Below are 15,106 nucleotides of genomic sequence, written 5' to 3'. Positions count from 1 at the left end.
ATAGAGTGCTGGGCCTGGAGTCAGGAAGACTCATGTTCCTGAGCTCAAATTCAGCCTCAGACACTTACTAGCTGTGCGACCCTGGGCAAGTCACTTAACCCTGTTTGCCTTAGTTTCCTCATCTGTAAAATGAGCTGCAGAAGGAAATGGCCAACCACTCCAGTATCTTTGCCAAGAAAATCCCAAATGGGGTCACCAAGAGTCAGATACAACTGAAAAATTACTGAACAACAGCAAAGTTTGATCTGAAATGAAATTACCAAAGAGCCAAATTTGCCCTGCTTTGCAAGGCTTGTTTACATACAATTCAGGAAGGATTTTAAGACAGAAGGTAAGAAAAGGAAGGAACTAAAACATACCCACACCCAACCTTGATATTCCCATAAGATTGTATAATTAATAGCACTTTAAGATTTGAAAAGTGAGAGGGAAGCTAGTCTATGCAGAATGCTGGATTTGCAATCATAAGACCTGGATTCAGATCTCAGCTCAGCTACTCAATTCCTATGTAACTGCCTAATTCACATTAAATTCTCGGAACCTCAATTTGATCATCCATAAAATAGCTAGATGACCTCTCACGTCCTTTCTTGTTGTTGTTGTTGTTCATCATTCTAGAAGAGGACCAATGACATCAAAAGGGTGATGTCTTGACCTATAGACATGCTAGATAGACCTGGAATCAAGAAGATCTGAGTTTAAGTCCAGCCTCCGACTCGTACTAGCTGGCTGACCCTGTGAAAATCCTCTGTCTGCCTCAGTTTCCTCATCTGTAAAATGTGAATAATAATAGAACCTCCCTCCCAGGGTTGTTTTGAGTATTAAATAAGATATTTGTAAAGAATATTGCAAACTTTACAGTGCTATATAAATGCTAGCTACTGTTATTATTTCTATTTCTAAAACTAGGATTCTCCTCTTTTCTAGGACTATTTCCTGTTCATCTTTTCCAAATTTCAAAATAAGATGTAACACAAATCCCAGTGGGATTCCTCTGAGACAATCCTGGGGCCAAAATACTCACTTTAAAGAGTATTGCACGATCCAAACTGTGGTCAGTTCTTCTGCCTCGATAGATACTTCTATTTACCCTTTTAATAGGTGGAAAATGAAAAGATTAATAATGGCTTCTGTTCTATATGCTATGGGCTCAAGCAACCACCCCATTTCTCCTACCAGCAATTGATGATGATGATAGGGATGGTTATATCTCATAATAAATGGAGAAGGGACTTTTGCCCCATCAAACACACACACACACACACACACACACACACACACACACACACACACACACACATGAATGCACTTTGCAAGCAGCCAAGATCAGATTTTAAAAAAATAAAGCAATGTGGAAATATACATTAACTATATCCCCTGGGTGAATCATTTAACTAAACTGGACCTCTTTTTCCTGATATTGTAAGAAGAGGAGGATTGACCAAATGTCTAAGGTACTTAATCTCTAGAGTTGTACATATTTCTGGGGAAAAATCTGTATCACTGGTACAATTGAAGATTATAGGTCATCAGCAAGTACTGCAGAGCAGTCCCAAATGAGAAACTAAACATTTTTGTACCTGGGCTTAGTGGTGTGAAAGGTGTCCTCATTGGGGGAATGAGAGGAGACAGAGACACCCAATACACTATTTAGTATGAAGCCAGGAATGAGAGGGAATATATTGAGCTAGCTTCCTATTTTAACTAATCCTTCCTCCTAAATTGGACCTCACATGTCAGGTATAGGGGCCGAAAAGTAGTGAGTATGAAGGCAAAATGTCTGACACTCAGCTCTGTTCACTTCTTCTCCATTCCACTATCACCAGCCTTGTTTGCATACACATGTAAAGACCTGGGTTTGGGTATTGGACTGAGAATTTGTTGATATGACCTTGGACAAGCCTTACAAACATAGATTCTCAGAACCTGAATTTCCTCATTTCAAATTAGGGAGGGGAAGAGGGAAGATTATCTGGCCAACCTCTCACAGAGTTGTTGTGAGGAACAAAGGAAATAACAGGTGACAGAACCATGCAGATTGTAAAGCCCTGAACAAATGTGAGTGACAATTCTAGAGCTGTTCAATTCCTCACACCTTCCCTGAGCAGTCTCAGTGACATCTTCTCTTTTTAAGCCACCTAAAAAGCCGTGGTTGCTGCTTGGGACTAGTTGGCACTGAAAGTGTAATCACTATTTCAGGGCTATTTTAAAAAAGAATATATTCAATAAATTAACAAATGCTTATTAAGGGCTTGCTGTGTGCCAGTCACTGTGCTAGGGACTGGGGAGTACAAAGAATGAAAGGTTCCAACTCGGCCAATTTGCTACTCTTCTCATTGACATTTCAGGGTGAGTCAGCCTCTGAGCTTTCAATTGTCTTCTCTCCACTGTCCTGCCAGGGCATCAGCTGACTTTCTTTCCTTGTCTCTATCAGTGTTTAGATTTTTTTTAACTAAGAGACAGGAACAGAAAGAGAGACATTTCTCTGACAACAGCCATGACTTTTTTTTTAAGTTTCGACTTTTCATGTGACTTTTATTTTTACATCACAGTCATTTCTAGATAGCACACACACACACACACACACACACTTGGAAGCAATCAAAAATAACTGACACAATGACCGCTTGTGACATCATATGTGATATTCTACACTGTTGGGTAGTTAGGGGCATATCTATCCTAAGCATGTGAAGACTTCTACCACAGTGGAATAGGCAGATGAGAACGCTTTGTTCCAGTGCCCATGAAGGGGGCTGAAGCAGGTGCTGCAGAGCACTTAGAACTTAGACATCAAAGACGCCAAGGTCATCCACTTCACCCTGGGCCATCTGACTTCTCTGTCTTATCACTGAACTTTGATGACTCTGGAAGAGAAAGTGAGGTTGATGACTTTGTGCAACTCAGCTTCACTTAAATTAAATTCACCTATGAGTCAAGATAAAAGGACAAAGAACAATATTCGACACCCACAGTTCTCTAACCCTCCAAGAAAGAAAGGGAACATCCATAAACATGTACTTGCTCAAGAGATTTCTTTTTTCCCCTTTTATCATTGTAAATTTATGTTATCTTAAGGGATCACAGAGAAAGGGACCTTATAGGAAATCTAATCCAACTCCCTCATTTGACACTATGCCAGTATATATGCAGAGTGACAAATGTATTTACAATCATATTTATGTCATCAATTAATCAATCAATAAACATTGTTAAGGATCTACCATATGCCAAGCAACATACTAGGTGCAGGGGATACAAAAAGAGTCAAAAGACAGTCCCTGCCCTCAAGGAGTATACCATCTAAAAGGGAGACAACATGCAGACAAAACTATACAAAGCAAGCTATATACAGGATAAGTAGGAAATAATTAACAAAGTCAGTGGAATTAAGAGGGTTTGGGGAAGCCTTCTTGAAAGGGAAGGAGGTCTGGGTTCTAGTCTCACCTCTGACATATGCGACCCTAGAAGAAGCATTTAACTTCTCTAAGATCTGAGTAAATCTAAAGATGAGTTACCTACCTACACAAGTGGGAATGTTTCTTCACTGCTAAGTCCTAGACCAAGGAAACAAATGGTCTAGTACAAATTTACCTTGTTGCATCACATTTGATGAGCCTTTTCACACAAATTGGCTTGGGTGATTCATACACATGAGCTAGATGTGATACTCATTTTACAGAGTCTGTACTAGGGAGTACTTCCAATAGAATATAGTCAAAGAATATAATTCTGAGAGTTATACAGTATCAACAGAAGAATATGCTGAGTGTATGCAATGTGAAAGCTACCTATACATTATAGTCATAGAGAATGGCCTGAGGTTTAAAGAGATTAGATGAATTGCCTGTGGCTACACAGTATGTGTTAGAAGCCAGAAGTGAACCCTTGTCTTACAGATTTCAAGTCAAGCACTCCATCCACTGTGCCTGGGATTGTAGTACTGGGAACTGTGTAACAATTGGTTCTCCTGGGAAGGGGAAATGTTTTTTTCCATCACATTCTTGAGTCTAAACAATCAACAAAATGATAACTCAAGTCCTGATTTGTTGTTTGCCAATTTCCAAGATGTAACTGCTCACCCTGAAAATTTAACAATCTGGGAACTGGTAGGAGCTGGCTCCAGGACACTCCTGTCTATGCCACACTGCCTCTTTCTGGAGTGTAGGAAGAAACAAAGATTTAAACAGAAAATGAACGTGGCATTTAAAGAGCAACAGAATTAGAACAGCATTCCATATCCACTTGGATTTATTCTTAAATGCTTTATTTGGGGTGAGAGTGAGAGATAGGGAGTAAGCTGGGGTGTCATGTATTGCTATTTCTAAGTACGAAAATCCATCTCACCACTTCTTTGTACCCCCTAAGCAGCCCAGAATAGTACTGTTATCTTATTCATTTTCCCATCTTCTCTCCTTTTCCTTTGTCTCCCTTTCTAATCTGGGTAAGTGAAGGCAATGGTAGTGGTGCTAGTTAGTCATAAATAATGGTCATAGTCAATGGAAGCCAGAGGTAGAAACCAGACCAACTGCAAAAGAGTTTTGTCCAAACAATTCCATTTTTCTCCCTTCACCAAAATCAGGCACTGTTTATTTTAATTGTATTAACTGCAATGTCCACTGAAATCTTACTCTGATTCCACATCATGGTATAGATGTGATACATAGGGTCTTGAAGGATATGCCAACAGAAGACAAAGAATGTTGAATCTTTTTGAGCTAAAAAGCAAACTAAGCATGGGTCCAAGATGTATGTTTCCTTTCCTCAGAAATTCAACTCTGCTTATCCATCTGGATAAATCTCAGTAAATAACACTGAGAAAAGTTATTCAGGGATAATGATAGTTTTTTCCAAGTATTAAGAAACTCAAACCTCCCATATTTCAAAATCTTCTCCATACGGTATTTTTTATAAATGAGTGAGATATGTGATGGTGATGTGGAGATGATTTCAGGTTCTCTTATTTCAAGACAAGCTCTGACAAGTCTTGCCAAGCAGACCTCTGTCACCTGAGGACAGCCTAGCTCAGTCCAGAGAGGCCCAGTTCCAGCTAACAGAAGGCTGGCCAGAAGGTAATGTTTGAAGGAGGCTTTTGTTTGTTTTTGCCATAGAAAGTCATGAAAACACTCGATTTTCACATTAAAAAGGGCTATATATACAATGCAGATCTGTGTAAGGAGTACTGATAACAATAAAATTCCAGTTATAGTATTGGTATATTTTTATAAGAAAAGTGTTGGTAAGTGGATAAAACTCTGAACTCAGGACTGGGAAAATCGAGGTTGGAATTCTACCCCTGATACCTCAGACAGTTGGTGACAAGGTAGAGAGAGCATTAGGGCCTGGAGTCAGGAAAACCTGAATTCAAATCTAGCCTCAGACACTAGCTGTGTGACCCTGAGAAAATCACTTAACCTCTGTTTGCTTCAGTTTCCTCAGCTGTAAAATAGGGATAGTAATAGCACCTACCTCACAGAGTTGTTGTGAGGATCAAATGAGATATTTTTAAAAAGTGGCTACTACAATTTCATTTATTTGTTTGTTTCATTCATTCATTCATTCATTCGTTCATTCATTCATTTTGGCAGCTGGGTGATACAGTAGACAGGGTGCTGGGCCTGGAGTCAAGAAAGTCTGAGTTTAAAACCTGCCTCAAACACTATCACCTGTGTGACCCTGGATGTGTTACTGTACTGCTTTCTGCTTCAATTTCCTAATTCATAAAATGGCCCAGGGTTGTTGTAAGAATAAAATGAGATAATATTTATAAAGCATTTTACACACTTTAACATGCTATATAAATACTAGCTATTATTTCAGATGTGTCGGGTGGTACAGTGGAGTCAGGAAGATCAGAATTCAAATTTTGCCTCAGACATTTAGTAGCTGTGTGATCCTAGGCAAGCTACTTCTCTTTGCCTTAGTTCCCTCAGCTGTAAAATGGGAATAATTATAGCACCCACCTCACAGGATTGCTGTGAGAATCAAATCAGATAATATTTGTAAAGCACTTAGCACAATGGCTAGCACCTAGCCAGTGCTATACAAACTCTTATCCCCACTCCTCGTCCCTTCCCATACTTAATAGCTATGTGACCATAGACAAGTCACTTAGCCCTCTTGATTTCCATTTCTTCATCTGTAAAGTGAGGTTCATTATAATTCTACCTACATCACAAGGTTGCTGTAAGACTCAAATGAGTCTTTAAAAATATCCAGAGCATTTCAAATCTTAAATGATTATTTAATATTTTTTTTTCTGCAGCATTATTTTTCAGAAGAGGCATGCACAAAGGTGTTCTGGCAGAGAACTTGGGCACACCCAACTCATGTTCTATGCATAACTCTGAGTGACACATAAATTTATAATCAGATTTATCTTACACAAAAAAACTAATAAATCTCCTAGTTAAGATCCCTTATATATGCCACTAAGATATTTGAGAAATATACAAATTATTAGTGTGTAGTAATACTCTTATTATACATTTATCCCTTCATAAGAAAGGATGTTATTTACAAAATGTTTACTTAAATGCTTTAATCATCCATGATTTGTGTGTTCTACCCACTTTGGTACAAATCAAAGCCATCTATATCTCATCACAGGGATTCTTGGTCATGTCCTTCTATAAATCCATCAGAGATCTAACCAGCTCACTGTGGGACTTTTCTTTAGCTCTTTTAATATTTTATAGCTACCAGGGCAGCTAGGTGGCACAGTGAATAGCACCAGCCCTCAAGTCAGGAGGACCTGAGTTCAAATCTGGCCTCAGATACTTAATACTAGCTGTGTGACCTTGAACAAGTCACAACCCCAATTGCCTTGCCTTCCCCCCTCCAAAAAGACAAATATGTATATTTCCTAGCCACCAATATGGTATATTATCTTTCTCTTTCCCTATATGAGTGTCCAATGTCTTTTTTTTTCTTCATCCTGGAAGATCATGTCAACCACTGAACTCACACCTCAGCAGTACCCTCTGACCCTGGAGTCCCTCTCTCTCATCAAAGCACAGTGAGCACCTGCCAGAACCTCCATTTAAGGAGGATACCTAGGCCAGGTAGTACAACTAGGTGACACAATAGGTACAGCACTGACCCTGCAGTCAGGAAAACCTAAATTCAAATCTAAACTTAGATTATTTCTAGCTGTGCGACCCTAGGCAAGTCACTTAGCCCTGTTTGCCTCAGTTTCTTCCTCTGTAAAATAAGCTGGAGAAGGAAATGCCGAACCACTCCAGTATCTTTGCCTAGAAAACCCCAAATGCAGTCATGAAGAGTTGGATACAAGTGAAACAACGGAACAGCAACTATAATTCCATGGTGTCTTTACCATTTCTCCTAATCTGGTGTCGATTTTGACCTTTTAAAAAAAGTTAATTATGGCCTGATTGCATAGAGAAAGCTAATTCAAAGTTGACTGCCATGCTAGTAATGTATCATTTGCTGACATTTATGATGTAAGAAAATTTTCTATCTTGGTCTCAGTGAACAAATAATGTAATAAATAATCTCTCTTCCCAAAGGAGAGGTAGAGGACAATGGATACAAAAGGTGGGATATATAATCATAAAGTTTTTTGGCAGTCAGTTTTGCTTAACTATTTGTTTTTTCATGACAAAGGTACTCAAAGTTTGTAAATAACATATCAGAAAATATATGGGGGTAAGAAACAAAAAAAAAAATAAAGCTGAAAAGGGATATTGTCAATTTTACTTACCAAGTCTAGTTCCCAAACTCTTGCTAAAGAGTTTGTGCATATTTTTGTAACAGATATGCTTGAAGCCTCTGAGTAATATTACTAGCCATTGAAATCTTTCATCTCTTAGTCTCAAACCATATTTTCCAAATATTTTTCACTATTCTTTTTTGTGCCCATCTGTGAAGTCATTGACCATCAAGGTATATTGTATAATAGAAAGCAGCAGAAATCACTCTTGAGATTAACCCATGTTTCCAGTTCTGATTCAGCTTGTAAACAAGTCACAGGATGCCCAATTAGAGGGATTTCAGTGTCCACATAGCACAGACTCTGGTTGGATGGGACTCTTTCAATACACCCAGTGGAGGCTAATCAGTGGTTTAATGAGAGAGATGCGTGATGGTTCAATATAGGATAGCCAGAACCAGAGAAGCAGGAGGAGAAAATAGAATCTGAGCCAAGAAGCTTCCCCTCAGCTTCCTGTAACAGTGAGATGTTCTGGGGTCTGTGAACTTTAAAAACAAATGACTGAATTTCAATACAATTGCTTTCCTTTATAATGCTATGTTTTTTTATGCATTTGAAAACATTCTAAAGGGGGTACCTAGGTTTCAGGAGAAAAAACTCTGATGTACTAAAATGCTTCTTAACTGTTTATATAAATGTACAGTTACTGAAGCATTTTCTGTGAGAATGCTGATGTCTTTTGTATAGATATGATTTGTGTTCTTCCAAAATTTAACTATAGCAGGGTCCTGACTCATGCAAATAGTGATTCCCCATGAAGTGGTTTTATTATTTGAATTCATACTGCTTATTTTTATTGGCTCAGAATCAACTACCATATTTTACATAATTATAACTTTGAATAGTACAAATTCAAATACATACAACCACTTGGGGGAGGGGAGAGATTTGTTGTTCACACTAATTTAGACTGAACTGCACTCCAATTTCCTATTCTGTTTCCTATCTACATTTCAAGAAAACATCAATTCCTTTTTTCTTGAGAACATCTTGATAATTTCCTCTTTTGCAAAAGAGGATTTAACTTAGTGATTTCTGTCTAGTCTATGGGGTTTTCTTGTTACTTGGTGAGAACGGAGGTTTTTGGTTGGTTGGTTGGATTGTATGATCTGGACTTGAAATTTCTTTTTCCTGTGATGTAGGAAATTCCCACTGTGAAAATATCATCCCCCTGGTATACATAGTATACCCATGTACCCAGTCAGCTGCCAAATCTTGCTATTTAAATCTTGCTCCATTACATCTCTCACATCTAACCTCTCCTCTTCATTCACATGACCACTACTTTAATTTACGCTATCATGACCTTTCACCTAGATAATTATGACAGCATCCTAATTAGTCTACCTGCCTCAAGTTTCTGCCCACTCCTGTCCATCCTACACAGTGCTACCAAAGTAATTTTATTTAAGCCCAGATCTAACCATGTGACTCCTTTGCTTAATTAACTGTAGTAGCTTTCTTTGGCCTCTACCATAAAATAGAAACTCCTCTGCTTAGCCTTGTTTTAAGTCTTTCACAACCTGGTTCCAACCTTTTTTTTTTTTCAATCTTATTGACTGTTACTCCTCCTTCAACAAGCTTCAGTCCAGTCAAACTGGCATTCTCTCTGTTCCTTCCACACAAGATTCCATCTTTGTACCTTTGCACTAGCCATCCCTAGTGCCCAAAATACACTCTCAAAAACAAAGAATGAAACAATTCCTACTCAAAAGTTGTTCACATTATAACAGGAAAGACAATAAGTACATATTATGTATATGTATATATATACACGTATACATATGTATCATAAATATAAAGTGAATCAAGGCAAATACAAAGTAATTAAATATGCAGTAATTTGAGACTGAGGACAACAACTGTTGGGGGGGAATCAGAAAAAGCTTCAGGAGGAGCTGTTAACCACCTGGCCGACTTGCTTATCAGCTGATGTTAATTAAGCTTTTGATCTTCTGAAAAAAAAAAGAAAGAAAATGCTTCACAGAGAAGACAGTGATTGAGATGTGTATTGAAAGAAGAGAGAGACCATGAGATGAAGGTAAAGAGAGAGTGTATTTTGGGCATCAGTTATAGTAGAAATCCACAATTTGTCTTCCATAGTAAGTAAATGGGTCATAAAAGTATTTTTATGTGTGTGATTTACACTTCACCTTTTATTGGTTTTCAATAATCATTAACTGAGATTTCATCAAATTCTTGTGAGAAGAAAAATTTAAGCTCCTTGAGAATGGGGAATTTTTTTTTCCATTTATTGAATTTGTAGCCCCAGCCGCTAGCACAGTACCTGGCACATAGTAGACTCTTAATGTATAGTTATTGAATAATTGATTAATCTGCAACGTATAGTCTTGAAAGTTGCCTTGGACACTGATAGGTAAAGTGACTTGCTCATGGTCACACAACTAGAGGGACAACGTGATAAATGGGAAGATCACTGATAATAGAGTCAGGAAAACTAGGTTCAAATCCCATCTCTGTCACTTATTACTTATATGTCCTCAGAAAAAAAACATGTCGCTTCTTGGGTTCTCTGTTTCCTCATCTGCAAAATTGGGGGATTGGTCTAAAATTAAGGTATAAAACTAATGGCCCTCTGACCCCTGAGTGCAGCCTGAGATTAAAATATATTTGGTGAATGTTTAGAAAAATAAATAAAAATATAATACAACATTGATAATGTTAATTTGTGGCCAGTTTCTACTTGAATCTGACACTATTGGACTAGATGACCTCTAAAGTCTCTTCTGGTTTTATTATTATTTTATGAAGCTGTTTCATGAAATAAGGCCAACCCAGGTCTTCCTGAACCCTTTATTCACTATCTATACCATTAGCATAGAGTCTCAGAAATTGTGCTTATCTCCCAATTTTTGTTGCAAAACATAAAATTGTTCTCTTTTAATTATTATCGTATATTTCCATGTGCCCATAAAGCAACAAAACTGGTCCCACAAACCACACATGAAAATAATAATAACCATCCATACCTTGAAGGATTGAAGAGTTTATAAAGTGCTTTCATATATTTGGCAGGTTACTTCATCTCTCTGGGTCCCAGTCTCCACATCTTTAAGATGAGAGGTTCCCTCCAGCTTAGACATAACAACAGTACTAAAATATCAAGATGTGGGTTTAAGTTTCCCCTTTGCCTCCCAATTAAGAAGCCCACATATACAAGATATGCTGCTGCTGGCCTAAGAGAAGTCAATAGAGATCTCCACAGTATTTCTGACTTGTAGCACCGGAATCTGTACATTCAATGACAAGGTAAATATTGTTTGCTGCACATAGGATGATCCTCATACTTTCCCATGAGTGAACTGATGATGGTACCCTTTGTTAGATACCTTGCCTTCTGTTTTAAGTAAATGTCCTTTCCCTTATTAACATGTCATGAACTTCATTTGGCTTTGATTGTGGGGGAAGTTTCAATAGAAATGAGAACTCAAAGCTATGAATTTGAGTAGGTGATGTCCCCAAACAGGTACTAGGAACCTAAATGTAGCAAGAAGGCATGCCCTATGTTAATTTGATCTAAAGAATCTTGTTAGGCCTTTCATAGAACTTATTTTTTTCATCATCCTCTGATATTACTTAATAGGGGGCAATTATCTTTGTGGTACTCATTTTGTCTGTGCTGACTATATGTACTGAAAGACATGCTGAAAAACCAACAATCCCATGAAAATCTTTCTCTCTCCCTCTCTCTCTGTCTCTATCTCTCTGTCTTCCTCTCTCTTTCTCTCTCTTTCTGTGTATGTGTGTGTGTATGTTTCTGCCTTTGGATACATAACAAAGTCAACTCTGCCAACTCCTTTATTTGACTCCCCAGGAAGAAACTATAAGCCATCCTCCTATTTACCTATAACTTCCTTTGTTTCATCTCTTAACCTACAGTAAGAATGCCAATGTTGATGTGCTTCAGTTTCTCCGATGGCATATCACATTTCTGGTTATATAACTCATTCTTTGAGTACTACCATGTTTATAGATGGTTCATGTTCATAGACAGTTTAAAAACTGTGTGATGCTTAGCATCTTCTACCTCCTTTTCTGCCACTCCACCAACATCACCACTGGAAAAGAAAGAGTACACACAAGACTGAGGTTAGTTTTGTATTTTGCTTTTGTTGCATGGGTTGTTACCATTTAAAAAGTCCAAAAGTGAAGATTGGATCTGTATTGAGTAGCTTCACCACTTCTAACTGGCCTTCTAACTGGATAACCACTCACCCAGCATATTATAGAGGTGATTTATTCTTAGATATAGGTTAGAACATCACAATCTATAGGGAATCAAAGTTATAGGTGATTCAAACAACAGTGGAGAGAAGTTTGGTGGATTCAGGTAGGTTAGGGCAGAGATATCAAACACTCAGAGCAATACTCCTGACCTGAACCAGATTAAAATATAATTGAGAAATATTTAACAAAATAAATGAAAATATAATAGAACACATATAACTCTAATACATGGTTTTCTAAATTGATATTCAGCCCGTAGGCGTCTTTAAGTATCAATTTTATTTGAATTTGACACAAATGGACTACAGCATATTTCCAATGATACCTTTACTCAATAAATGACATAAGGAATATCTTCAAGGAAATTATAATAATCAGTTATGTGATAGTCAACAAACAGTAGATAAAGTAAAATACTGGTGTCTTCTAAGTGTAAAAAGATCTTTAAAAAGGCCTCCAGCATATTGAATGGGTCTTCTGAAAAGAAAATTTAGGAGTGCAAGGTCAAGAATCATACAATATGACTCCAGAAGGTCAAGAATCATACAATATGACTCCAGAAGACTGAGGGGGTGTGGTTAGAAAGAAAGAAGTTGAGCAGAAAAAGAACTTGACCTTTAGTGAAATTCAAGTCTAATATTAATTAACAATGTTATATGATTCCCAAAAAGTAATGCGATCTTAGAGTGCACTTCTGAGAATAAAGAGGTTGTGGTTTCACTGTACACTCCCCTCATCAGATGACATCTAGAGTATTGTGTTCAGTTTTGGACACCACAGTTTGGGAGGACATTGAGAAACTGATAAATATCCACAGTCATGAGCCCAGATCAGTGAGGGGCCATGACTTCATGCCACAAAAGGCCTGGGGGGACGAGCTGAGAAAAGAAGACTCAGGAGGAATGTGCTAGTTGATGTCAAGGACTTCACAGACTATCCTGTGAAAAAGGGACTCAATTTCTTCTTTTTGAACCTAGAGAATAGAACCAAGAGGAATGGATAGAACTTTCAAAGAGCCAAAATTAGGTTTAATGTCTTTTCTCAAAATCTTTACAATAATTTGAGTTATCTGCAAATGGAATGTGCTAGCTGAGGAAGTACTGGTCTCCCTTTCCATGGAGGTCCTCAAACAAAAGCTGGATGGTTCATTACTTGATATGTTATAGGGAGAATGGTGAAATGGACTGGACTAAATGGCTTTTAAAGTCCCTTCCAACTCTGAAATTCTATAATTCTGCAAAATCATGAATGGGGTTTTATTCTGCACTCATGGAGGACATGAGATCACAGAGCCTTTGAGTTATTGAAACATAGGTGGGACTAGATGACCTTTGAGGTCCCTTCATACAGATATTCTATAATTAGGATTCTAGAAGCCTTGGCAAAACTAACAAATGCCTTGACCTACTTCTTTAAAAGAGGCCTTCATTTGCTGTCCTGCTGCCACTGGCTTACGCAGTCCCCTCCAAAGCCCAATGCCACAACTGCTCAATGAACATAACACCTTCTCAAGTAGCTCCATCTTAATTCACTTCCTTACTGATATAGAAAGCTTCCCATTACTGATTTATTAAAGCACCTGCCTCAAGTTCTCTTTCAACACCTTCTACCCACATATATCTTTCAGGAAGGGCCTATCAAAAATTTCTTTCATGACCTTCCCTTTTACAAGGGAACTGTTATTTGGTGTATCATATGTTTAGGGATTACAACAAATAGTTCTTTCCATTCAATATGTATTTGGAAACCAGCAGGGATTCTTAAAATAAACCGTAAATAATCAAGGTGGTAAGAAATGCGTGTGAAAGTTTTTACACACCACAAGATGACAGTCAAAACTTCACTTTGTCAAATGCCTTGTTTGCAAGGTGGCTGGCAGTGCAGAAGAGGCCACCTCCTTAACGCTATATTCACTCCATTTCTACTTTCTGTCCTTACTTTACATAATAATAATTCACATTCATATAATGCTTTAAGGTTTGCAAAGTACTTTACATAACATCTCCTCCAACAACCCAGTAAGTTAGGTGTTTTTATCTCCATTTTACAGATGAGAAAAATGAGTCTCACAGAGATGAAGTTCATGATGACACAGCTATTAAGGTATCAGATGGGATTTGAATCCAGATCTTCCTCACTTCAGGGTCAATTATCTAGCCACACTGCCTCCATGAATGAAAATAGCTGGGGGGATGGGAATTTTGGAGGGATTTTTTTGTCTTCTCTTTCCATGGGTCTAAAGATGGCCTCTAAAAATAACATACCATGAGAATAAACATAAAATCTCATTATTTCTGTAAATATCCCCCAAAAGTCTATATTTGGTTGATCATATAATAAAAAGATAAACATGTTATATAATGACGGGTAGCTTGTTAAAATAAGCCCCAAAAATAGGCTTTTTAAAACATGAGTCTATTGGTCTCTATTTAAATTTTACAAACTCCAATTATCTCATTAAATGGATTGTTTTATATTCTAGGCAACATACTGCTATAGCATCTAGACTCTCTCTTAGTATCAATTTTGGTTCTATTTTAATGGACCTATTTTTAGCAAAATTCATAATGCAACATTTTGGGGGTAGTCCTATTTCCCAGAAACCAAAAGCATTTTATTTGACTCCTTGAAGAGAACCTATACTCTACTGAGTCATTTTTATTTCCTCTGATATTTAAAAATCAGTGATGATGTTTTGGAGACAAAGATGATAAAGTAGTTAGATAAGAGAACAAATGGATCCATTTCTCCTGACATTTTATATTTTGCTTGTTGATATCAAGTTATCTAGAGTTTCATTTTGGATGCTATAGCAAGGTGAGAAGCTTCTGCTAAGCAATCCACTTTACAACGGCGTGTTTTCCATTTACTTCTTAAAACAATACTGTGTTTTTCAGAATATGTGAACTCATCTTGCTTTGCTCTACAATAAAAAAAAGTCAATGACAGTCCAAGGCTTTTGGCAATTAAGAAGTCTGTGTTTGATGACAAAAAGATGAAAGAAACAGAATTTGATTGGCTATGACCTGGAAGACACTGGGTCATCTATTGGAAAGGGAAGCTTTAGGGCTTGGTTTGGTTGTGGATAGTAAGACTTTGGTTGTCTCAATATAATGTCTCTCCCTC

The 15,106-nt window shown here is 37.6% G+C and overlaps 1 long non-coding RNA gene across 2 annotated transcripts in view; it reads right to left on the bottom strand.

The window, feature by feature from the left end:
- The window catches only part of LOC138160554 (uncharacterized), an 86,693-nt gene that overhangs the window by 30,037 nt on the left and 41,550 nt on the right, over positions 1-15,106 (bottom strand). The window contains exon 1 of one of the 2 annotated variants that reach the window (XR_011168168.1): positions 10,723-13,118. The exons of the other annotated variant lie outside the window; for it this stretch is intronic. This is a non-coding gene — a long non-coding RNA (uncharacterized lncRNA). Of the gene's footprint in view, positions 1-10,722; positions 13,119-15,106 lie in introns of those variants that run through there. 2 annotated transcript variants of the gene reach the window in all.

This window comes from Petaurus breviceps, unplaced genomic scaffold (assembly GCF_028583685.1).
Source record: "Petaurus breviceps papuanus isolate PSGF00001 unplaced genomic scaffold, PetGlider_PUasm1.0 181, whole genome shotgun sequence".
Lineage (NCBI taxonomy): Eukaryota > Metazoa > Chordata > Mammalia > Diprotodontia > Petauridae > Petaurus > Petaurus breviceps.
This window is presented reverse-complemented; position numbering and strand designations above follow the sequence as displayed.